This window comes from Nicotiana tomentosiformis, chromosome 3, assembly GCF_000390325.3.
Source record: "Nicotiana tomentosiformis chromosome 3, ASM39032v3, whole genome shotgun sequence".
Classification (NCBI taxonomy): Eukaryota; Viridiplantae; Streptophyta; class Magnoliopsida; order Solanales; family Solanaceae; genus Nicotiana; species Nicotiana tomentosiformis.
The window spans coordinates 137332452-137343889 of record NC_090814.1 but is presented as its reverse complement, the minus strand read 5'-3'; the positions used below and the strand labels follow the sequence as shown (position 1 = coordinate 137343889).

At 42.7% G+C, this 11438-nt stretch overlaps 1 long non-coding RNA gene across 1 annotated transcript; it reads right to left on the bottom strand.

The window, feature by feature from the left end:
- Positions 1 to 1483: 1483 nt before the first annotated feature.
- On the bottom strand, positions 1484 to 2664 carry LOC138906891 (uncharacterized). Its single transcript, XR_011414517.1, has 3 exons — positions 1952 to 2664; positions 1796 to 1861; positions 1484 to 1692 (listed from the first exon to the last, which is right to left on the bottom strand). It is a non-coding gene; the product is annotated as an uncharacterized lncRNA (long non-coding RNA).
- Between the last annotated feature and the right edge of the window lie 8774 nt (positions 2665 to 11438).

Genomic DNA, 11438 nt, shown 5'->3' with positions numbered 1-11438 from the left:
AACCAAGTGTTCTAGAAGAACCAAATCATCTTTTATTGGATGCTCTTTTTCATTTCCGACTGAAAGCAAGAAGTCGTTGAATGTTGGATCTGTTCTTACTTTTATATTTCTTGTCATTTGAATCTTTTTCACTTGAGGCCATAAGTATAAATTTGGCAAGCTAGCTTTTACAGTCTTTACTTTCGTCAATTTTGGAACTATTGATAGTACTTGACAAAAATTACCTCTTAAACTGTCACGACCCAAAATCCACTATAGACCGTGATGACGCCCAATGTCACCGTTAGAAAATCCAACAGTGAACTATCTAAATAATTACTCATTTTATTACTTGAAATCATGAGTTTTATTAACTAAAGGAATTTACACATTGAAAATGATAGGTACATACATAATTAGTAAGATATAAAAATAAAAGATGACAATATTATGCAAAACCCATAAACAACAAGTAGATATCCCAAAACTCGGTGTCACAAATGCATGAGCAACTACTAAGAAATACAATACCAATACAATATCTGTCTGAAATGTAAAATAGACAGGATAACATAAATGAATATGAAGGAGACTTTGTGTGCTGCGGATCATAACATGGGATGCAGCTCACCGTAAAGTCTCTGCAATAGGTGCGCCTTTGCGACCGAAAGACCTCCAAAAATATATACATGCACAATAAGTGCAGAAGTATAGCATGAGTACGTAAATCAAAGTGTACCCAGTAAGTATCTAGCCTAACCCCAGAGAAGTAGTGACGAGGGATCGACATTAGGGGTGGGCATTCGGTACTTCGGTTCGGTATTTAAGAATTTTGGTTCGGTATTTTGGTATTCGATTTATCAATTGTGTATACCAAATACCGTACCAAAGTATTTCGGTACGGTTCGATATTTCTTATTTTGGTTCGGTACGATTTCGGTTTAATAATCTGCCATGCCTAACAATCTGCCATTCTGCGGCAAACAGAATGGAACCATTAGATAAACAAAATGAGAATTGAATCCAAAGGAAAAAGCAGGTAGTAATATGTAACTTTAGTTGTTTGGAACATCAAACAAATTGGTCTTATGAGGTTGAAACTAAAACAATCAAAAACCACATTCAGAATACAAAAGTAGAACTTGCAAAAGAAGCTCCTACAGATTGTAATCTTGCGACTCCCTGAACTACAGCTGAATTACCTTGAATTTCAAAAACAGGTTTCTGCCATTCTACCTAACAAAAGGCGTGTAAGAAACATTCAAATCTGCCTAACAACATGCAGGAACACATACATGGCAGATGCACACCTGATTATCACATTCACAGCAACTACTTGAAAGGGAAAAGAAGTAAATAAATATCACGGCAAGCTAAGATAGTAACAACTACTAACGAGTAGCAACAGAATTAAACACATTGCAACAAAAACAGAGAGGGCATAAACCTGCCAAACAGAATTCGAGTTTACACTAATAGTCTCGAATCAACTTAGTCTTAATTCTTAAATATGGATTTCAGGAAGACGCTCAAGACAATGCCTAATATGCTTTCTTAAACAATACGTGCCACCCCTCTTTGGATGAACATTATAGACTCGACCACAATGCTTGCACTCTACTTTGCGAACTTCTCCATTATCTTCTATCACCTCAAAGTGTTCCCAAATATGAGAGCGTACTTTAGGAGCACGGGGCATGATTGCACTTGAACCTAAAACAAAAAAGATAAATCATAAGTTAGAATATTATTTTTTGATGATAATAGAACAAAACTACAAAAGTATATCACCAAACAAATAGAATATTAAACTTACCACTCAAATTGTAAGCTGCAACTATACATCAAACAATGCTAGTAGTGCTTCCATTATTTTCCATATCTAAAGATAATTCGACCAAATATGTCATACAAATAAACAAGTATGATATATTATTTTGAACTAAAATACACACAAAATATTAAAGCTTACCAAGCTCGAGTTCCTCAAGATACTCTCAGTCTTCTTCAACACTAATAGGATTCTTCTCTTCTCTAAGCCAATCTTGAACACAAACAAGAGCTTGCACACATTTAGGATTCAATGAACTCCTAAATGAATCAAGAATACGGCCACCGGTGCTAAACGCACATTCCGACGCCGTATTAGAAATTGGAATGGCCAACACATCACGAGCCAACTCCGAAAGAATAGGAAATCTAGGAGCATGTGTTTTCCACCAACTTAAGATATCAAATTCTTCACTAAAAGGCTCTTGTTCTTCACTAATTTATTTATCCAACTCCGATTTAACACCCCCACTTCTATTGTCTTCTTTTTGTTTCTTCAAGTGAAGCTTAGTCATTATTAATGATGCAGTTATAACACTCCCACTAGATGTATTAGATGTGTTATTAGATGAAGTAGAACTAGATGGAGATTAAGGACAAGATCCAGTTGAATACGTTTTTAGATACTCTTCAAACAAAGAATTCATATAAGCATACACCTCAGCATTTATTTTCTTCCCTTTTTCCTCCCCAAAAAATTCTTTAAGTGCAAGGCTAACATATTCAAATTTGTTACGTGGATCCAAGACGGAAGCAATAAAAATTATTTTATTCATCTTTTCAGGCTCACCCTAGTACTTCTTGAACTTTTCTTGCATTCGCTCAGCCATTTTTCTCAAATGCCCATCCTCACTAATTAATCAGATACATCCTCAAAATGAGAATTACAAGTGACATAACGTGAACCTGAAACTTTTTTGATGAGCTCGTGAAATCTTGCAAGAAACTCTATCACATTCCTCACATTCACCCAATCATCAGATTCAAGGGGACTTGCACTACTACCATCTTCACAAAGATAAGAACATACATAAGCAGAAAATCCATCATCAAAAAGATGAAACTTATCAAAGGCCTTTTCAAAGTTTTGTTCTATATCCAACATCAAATAGGTGGAATTCCACCTAGTAGGAACATCAAAACATAATGGTTTGGTACATTCTACCTTTACATGTGCACAACATTGTTTAAACTTTAAGGTCCTTGCAGGCGAAGATCTCACATACCTCACAATATTTCTAACACGTGTGATAGAAGCATCAATTTCTCTCAAACCATCTTGCTGTAACGACCCAGTCGGCTTTGAAAGTAATAGCCCCGATCCCCTATTTATTGTTTCTCCCGCATCTATTTCTGCTATTGTGATTTGTCGGGAGGCACACTTAGTCCCTAAAACGGGAGCTTAAGCCTTAGGATTTGGACCTTAGTCGGAACTATATAAAGACGACTCCGGAATGAAATTCCGTTGGTTCCGTTAGGTGATTTTGGACTTAGGAGCGTATCCGGATTGTGTTTTGGAGGTCCGTAGCTTATTTAGGATTGAAATAGCGAAAGTCGAATTTTTGGAGTTTTGGGCCGATAGTGGAATTTTTTATATCGGGGTCATTTTTTGATTTCGGAAGTTGAAGTAGGTCTGTAATATCGAATATGACTTGTGTGCAAAATTTGGGGTCAATCGGACGTGGTTTGGTTGGTTTCGGCGTCGGTTGTCGAATTTGGAAGTTTTAAGTTCTTTAAGTTTGAATCAGAGGATGAATTGTGATTTTAGCGTTGTTTGATGTGGTTTGAGGGCTCGACTAAGTTTGTATGGTGTTTTAGGATTTGTTGCTATGTTTTGTTGAGGTCCCGAAAGCCTCGGGTGAGTTTCGGGTCCTTAACGGGTGAAAGTTTGGACTTAGAAGAATTTTTGAGTTGCTGGTTCTGGTGTTTTCGCACCTGCGGTGGGAAGTCCGCAGGTGCGGCCTTGCAGAAGAGAGGCTGGGATCGCAGGTGCATTTTTAGGCCGGGGAGTAAGTGGTCGCAGATGCGACGAGTGAGCCGCAAGAACGGAGTCGCATCTGCGGAAAGGAAGCCGCAGATGCGGAGATGAGAAAGACCCAAGTTTCCGTAGAAGCGGATGATTGAGCGCAGAAGCACATCCGCATGTGCGGACTTAGGCGCGCAGGTGCGGGCTATGGAGTTTTATGAAAACTCGCAGGTGCGGCATCCTAGCCGCAGAAGCGGTACCACATGTGCGGTTCTTGGCTCGCAGAAGCGAGTTCGCTGGGCAGAAAAGAGAGAGTTTCGAGGGCTTAAGTCATTTCTCCATTTTTGGACTTGGGAGCTCGAAAATTGGCGATTCTTTGAGGAATTTTCAGAGAGAGCTTTGGGGTAACGATTCCTAACTCGTTTTTGGTTGTATTTCATTAATCTATAGTTGTTTTCTCCATTTAATTTCGATTTTGGATTGAAAAGTTGGGGAAAATTGGGGAAAATTCCCTAAACAAAATTCCGAATTTTGATTGGGATTTAGACAACGGATTTGGTGAATTTTGGTACGAGTGAACTCATGAGTGAACGGGCTTTCGTATTTTACAACTTTTACCTTATTCCAAGAAGTGGGTCCCACAAGCATTTTTGAGTTAATTTTGGAATTTTCGTTAAAATGTTGATTTCGTTAATTAGATTAGTCTATTATTGTTGTATTTATGATACGTAATTGCTTTTGGCTAGATTTGGGCCATTCGGAGCCGGATATTCGTGAAAAAGGCATTGTGACCGATTAATTGAGCTTGACTCGAGGTATGTGGCTTGTGTAACTTTGTGCGGGGGAAAATCCCCCTAAGATTTGGAATTATTGTGATATGTGAGCGCCATGTACGTGAGGTGACGAGTACGTACACGGGCTAGTTGTGGAAAAAACCGATTTTCTTATTGAGCAGCAACCTGTTTTCCTTTTATTTAAGTTATACCATTTTAATGAGTATTAATCTATTTTATATTCTTAATTGAGTTATTCCAATATGTGTAGCTATCCTGTTTAGTCTAATACAGCATGTCTACGTGTCTTAACTACTTATATGAACTTTGTGCAGCATGCTCAGTGAATTTCCTGCTTCTTCCTTGACAGGTACTTAGTCTAAATCGTAAGATTTCGTGATGTAGTTGTATTTCTATTGTTTGCGCTGCATATTTACTTTGGGACTACGGAACGGTATTCTAGGAGATACCTCTGTACTGCATATTTACTTTGGGACTACGAAACGGTGTTCCGGGAGATCCCCATGTACTGCATATTTACTTTGGGACTACGGAATGGTATTCCGGGAGATCCCCTTGTACTGCATATTTACTTTGGGACTACAAGACGGTATCTCGGGAGATCCCTTGTTGTATTTTTGTGTATTGAGTTGTTACCTTCTATGAATTCTTTCTTGTTAAATTTCAGTCTTTATTTTTACTGTGATATTTCATTCTTGCCTTGCTTTATTATCATATTCTAGTAGGGCCCGGACCTGGCCTCGTCACTACTCTACCGAGGTTAGGCTTGGCACTTTTTGGGTACCGATTGTGGTGTACTCATGCTACTCTTCTGCACATGTTTTTTGTGTGCAGATCTAGATGCTCCTTATCAGCCGCACTATCAGTGAGCCGAGACAGTTTTGGAGACTTCAAGGTATATCTACCGCGTCCGCAGACCTCGGAGTCCCCTTTCTACTCTTCCTCATGTCCATTATCTTTTGTATTTTCTTTTGATAGACTCTGATGTATAGAGACACTAGACTTTTCTTCCTGTAGTTTGTGATTCATGATGTTCCGGGTTTTGGGATTGTTGTGTATTTTTGAATAGTTGGTTAAATTTATATTTTCATTTCATTATTCCGCAAAATATTAGGCTTACCTAGTTATAGAGAATAGGTGCCGTCACGACGTCACACGGAGAAGAAATTGGGTCGTGACAAGTTGGTATCAGAGCTCTAGGTTCATAGGTCTCGTGAGTCACAAACCGGTTTAGTAGAGTCTCGCGGATCGGTACAGAGACGTCTGTACTGATCTTTGGTAGGCTATGGAATTTTTAGGAAAATTTCACTACTTTGATTCCTTGTCATGTGAAAATTGTTGACTTCAAAGATTCTAAACTTCTGTATTCTATTCTCTCACAGATGGTGAGGGCACGTACAAGCAGATCTGATGACCAGGCACCCGCGCCCCCTGCTAGAGCCGTGAGAGGCCGGGCCAGGGTAGAGGACTAGGACGTCCACGTGGTGCAGCCAGAGCACCCGCACGAGCTGCTACAGAGGAGCCCCCAGTAGCTCAAGTTGGAGGGCAGACACCTGAGATACATGTTGATGCACCAGCCCTCCATGAGACTCTATCCCAGGTTTTGAGCATGTTCAGCACCTTAGCTCGGGGTGGATTGATTCCACTTGCTCCTGCCACATCTCAAGCCGGGGGAGGAGCACAGACTCCCATCGTCGGTACTTCATAGCAACGGGTTCATGTCGACCAGGTTTCAGAGATTGTACCAATGCAGCCGGCAGCTCCAGCTCATCCCCAGGTTGGGGCAACAACTTCTAAGGTGGAGCAACTCAGATTTGAGAGGTACAAGAAGTACCACCCACCTACCTTCAGCGGATTGGCTACAGATGATGCTTAGAGTTTTCTGGAGGAGTGTCATCATATTCTCCGTACTATGGGCGTAGCGGAGACGAGAAGGGTTTCTTTTACTACATTCCAGCTTAGAGGAGCAACTTATCAGTGGTGGCGTGCTTATGGGTTGAGTAGTCCGGCTAAGGCAGCTTCACTTACATGGACTCAGTTCTCGAACATGTTTTTGAGAGAGTATGTCCCTCAGAGCCTCAGGGATTCATGACGCGCGGAGTTTGAGCAGCTGCGCTAAGGTGCTATGACTGTGTCAAAGTATGCAGTTCTCTTCAGTGATTTGGCCCGACATGCACCGGCATTGGTTGCCACAGTTCGAGAGAGGGTTCGACGGCTTATTGAGGGACTCCACCCCAGTATCTGGATTAGTATGGCCAGAGAGTTAGAGATGGATATTTCTTATTAGCAGGTTGTGAGTATTGCCAGGAGATTGTAGGGCATGCTTGCCCGGGATAGAGAGGAGAGAGAGACCAAGAGGTCTCGAGAGATTGGTTATTATTCTGGGGCTCGTGCCCCAGCAGCTCGCCATGGTAGGGATTATGTGAGCCGCTCCGTTCATTCAGCTCTTCCAGCCGCCAACAATGTTTCAGCTCCTTCTAGACCCTATGAGCATTATTATGCACCGCCAGTATCTAGTGTGCCTCATGTACGAGGTGTTCCTAGCGGCCAGTCCAGCAGACCTGACCCGAGCCAGTCATAGCAGCCACACCCTCCCAGACCTTATTTTGAGTATGGCGACACTCACCATGTGGTGAGGGATTGCCCCAGGATTAGGAAGGGTGCACCTCCATATACTTCTCAGCCACAGCGTGCTCCACCGGGTCCTCACGCTATGATTACAGCGCCATATGCCACCGCACCTGCTCATCCATCCCGAGGTAGAGGTCAGGGAGGTATAGGTCGCCCCAGAGGGGGAGGCCAGGCTAGATATTATGCATTTCCTGCTCATACAGAGGCAGTTGCTTCTGATTCTGTCATTACAGGTATTGTTCCGGTCTGTCATAGAGATGCGTCGGTATTATCTGACCCAGGCTCTACATATTCTTATGTGTCCTCTTACTTTGCCCCGTATTTGGGTGTATTTCGGGATTATTTGAGTTCCCCTATTTATGTGTCTACTCTTGTGGGAGATTCTCTTATTATGGACCGCGTGTATCGGTCGTGTTTGATTGCTCTTAGTGGTTTTGAGACCAGAGCCGATTTATTATTGCTCAGCATGGTGGACTTTGATACTATTTTAGACATGGACTAGTTGTCGTCCCATTATGTTATTATTGATTGTCACGCTAAGACCGTGACGCTGGCTATGCCAGGATTTCCGCGATTAGAGTGGAGAGGTACCTTAGAGTATACTCCCACCAGAGTTATTTCATTTCTTAAAGCTCAACGAATGGTTGAGAAAGGGTGTGGCGCGTATCTAGCTTATGTGAGAGATGTCAGTAGTGATACCCTTACAATTGAGTCAGTTCAAGTAGTGAGGGACTTTCCAGATGTATTTCCAGCTGATCTTCCGGGCATGTCACCTGACAAAGATATTAATTTTGGCATTGACTTGTTGCCGGGCACTCATCCCATCTCTATTCCTCCGTATCGTATGGTTCCTCCTAAGTTAAAGGAGTTGAAGGAGCAATTACAGGAATTGCTTGATAAGGGCTTCATTCGGCCCAGTGTGTCACCTTGGGGTGCTCCTGTCTTATTTGTGAAGAAGAATAAGGATGGTTCTATGCGGATATTTATTGATTACCGCCAGTTGAACAAAGTCACAGTGAAGAACAGGTATCCATTGCCTCGTATTGATGACTTATTTGATCAATTACAGGGTGCCTGAGTGTTTTTCAAGATTGACTTACGTTCAGGTTATCATCAGTTGAAGATTCGGGGGCCAGATATCCCGAAGACTGCTTTTAGGACCAGATATGGTCACTGTGAGTTTCTTGTGATGTCTTTTGGGCTGATCAATGCCCCAACATCTTTTATGCACTTGATGCACAGTGTGTTCCGCCTCTATCTGGATTCATTCGTCATTGTGTTTATTGATGACATTCTAGTATACTCCCGAAGTCGGGAGGATCATGAGCAGCACTTGAGGACTACACTTCAGACCTTGAGAGAAAAGAAATTATATGCATAATTTTTAAAGTGTGAGTTTTGGCTAGACACAGTGGCATTCTTGGGTCATATAGTATCGAGAGATGAGATCCATGTGGATCCGAGGAAGATTAAAGCAGTGCAGAGTTGGCCCAGACCGTCCTTAGCTACAAATATCCGAAGTTTTCTTTGTTTTGCGGGGTATTACCGTCTATTTGTAGAGGGTTTCTCGTCTATTGCAGCACCTATGCCTCGGCTGACCCAGAAGGGTGCTCCGTTCAGGTGGACAGAGGAATGTGAGGAGAGCTTTCAGAAGTTCAAGACAACTTTGACTACAACCCCAGTATTGGTATCACATATAGGTTCGGGGTCTTATACTGTATATTGTGATGCATCGCGGATTGGTCTCGGAGCGGTATTGATGCAGGACGGTAGGGTGATTACCTACGCGTTCAGACAATTGAAGGTGCACGAAAAGAACTATCTTGTCCACGACCTTGAGTTAGCAGCTATTGTTCATGCCTTGAAGACATGGCAACATTATTTGTACGGTGTTCCTTGTGAGATCTACACCGATCATCGGAGTTTGCAACATCTGATTAAGTAGAAAGATCTTAACTTACGTCAGCAGAGGTGGTTGGAGCTACTTAAGGATTCTGATATCACTATTTTGTACCACCTTGAGAAGGCCAGTGTGGTGGCCGATGCTTTGAGTCGTCGGGCAGAGATTTTGGGGAGTTTAGCATATCTACCAACATTAGAGAGGCCATTGGCGTTGGATGTTCAGGCCTTAGCCAGCCAGTTTGTGAGATTGGATATTTATAAGCCGAGTCGAGTATTGGCTTGTGTGGTCTCTCGGTCTTCTATTTATGATTGTATCAGGGAGCGTCAGTATGATGACCCTCATATGCTTGTCCTTAAGGACACGGTCCAGCACGGTGATGCTAAGGAGGTCACTATTAGAGATGATTGTGCATTGAGGATACAAGGCAGGCTATATGTGCCCAACGTAGATGGTTTGCGTGAGTTGATTCTCCAGGAGACTCACAGTTTGCGATACTCTATTCATCCAGGTGACGCAAAGATGTATCAAGACTTGAGACAACATTACTGGTGGAGGAGGATGAAGAAGTACATAGTAGAGTATGTGGCACGATGTTTGAATTGCCAACTGGTAAAGTATGAGCATCAGCGGCCAGGTGGGTTGCTTCAGAAGTTAGAGATTCTAGAGTGGAAATGGGAGCAGAACACTATGGATTTCGTTGTTGGACTCCCACGAACTCAGCGGAGGTTTGATACAGTTTGGGTGATTGTGGATAGGCTGACCAAGTCAGCTCATTTCATTCCTGTGATGACTACCTATTCTTCCGAGCAGCTAGCTCGAATCTACATCCGTGAGATCATCAGGCTTCATGGCGTACCGATATCTATTATCTCTGACCGAGGTACGTAGTTTACATCACGATTCTGGAGAGCTGTACAACATGAGTTGGGTACTCAGGTTGAGTTGAGCACAACATTTTACCCTCAGACGGATGGACAGTCCAAGCGCACTATTCAGATACTGGAGGATATGCTCTGCGCTTGTGTGATAGATTTTGGGGGTGCTTGGGACCAGTTCTTGCCACTTGCGGAGTTTGCCTACAACAACAGTTATCAGTCCAACATTCAGATGGCACCATATGAGGCTCTGTATGGTAGGCGGTGTCGGTACCCAGTGGGTTGGTTCGAGCTGAGTGAGGCCAGATTATTGGGTACGGACTTGGTTCAGGATGCCTTAAAAAAGGTTAAGGTGATTCAGGATAGACTTCGCACAACCCAGTCCAGACAGAAGAGTTATGCGGACCGAAAGGTTCGCGATGTTGCATTCATGGTTGGAGAGCGGGTCTTGCTCCGGGTTTTGCCTATGAAGGGCGTTATGAGGTTAGGAAAGAAGGGCAAGCTGAGCCCAAGGATCATTGGTCCATTTGAGGTGTTGTGTCGAGTTGTGGAGGTTGCTTATGAGCGTGCTTTGCATCCCAGTCTAGCAAGAGTTCATCCGATATTCCATGTTTCTATGCTCCGAAAGTATCACGGTGATCCGTCTCATGTGTTGGATTTTAGCTTAGTCGAGTTAGACAGGAATCTATATTATGTTGAGGAGCCAGTGGCTATTTTGGACAGGCAGGTCAGAAAGCTAAGATCAAAGAACATTGCTTCTGTGAAGGTTCAATGGAGGGGACAGCCGGTCGAGGAGACGACTTGGGAGACCGAGCAGGATATGTGCAGCCGTTATCCTCATCTTTTCACCACTTCAGGTATGTCTCTATGCTCGTTCGAGGACGAACGATTGTTTTAAGAGGGGGAGGATATAACAATCCGACCGGTCGTTTTGAAAGTAATAGCCCCCATCCCCCTATTTATTGTTTCCCCCACATCTATTTCTGCTATTGTGACTTGTCGGGAGGCTTCGTTTTGATTTTTGGAGTGTTCCGGGACACTAAGTCCCTAAAACGGGAGCTTAAGCCTTAGGATTTGGATCTTAGTTGGAACTGTATGAAGACGACTCCGGAATGGAATTCTGTCAATTTCGTTAGCTCCGTTAGGTGATTATGGACTTAGAGGCGTGTACGGATTGTGTTTTGGAGGTCCGTAGCTTATTTAGGCTTAAAATGTCAAAAGACGAATTTTTGGAGTTTTGGGCCGGTAGTGGAATTTTTGATATCGGGATCGTTTTTCGATTTCGGAAGTTGGAGTAGGTCCGTAATGTTGAATATGACTTGTGTGCAAAATTTGGGGTCAATCGGACGTGGTTTGGTTGGTTTCGGCGTCGGTTGTCGAATTTGAAAATTTCAAGTTCTTTAAGTTTGAATCAGAGGATGAATTATGATTTTAGCATTGTTTGATGTGGTTTGAGGACT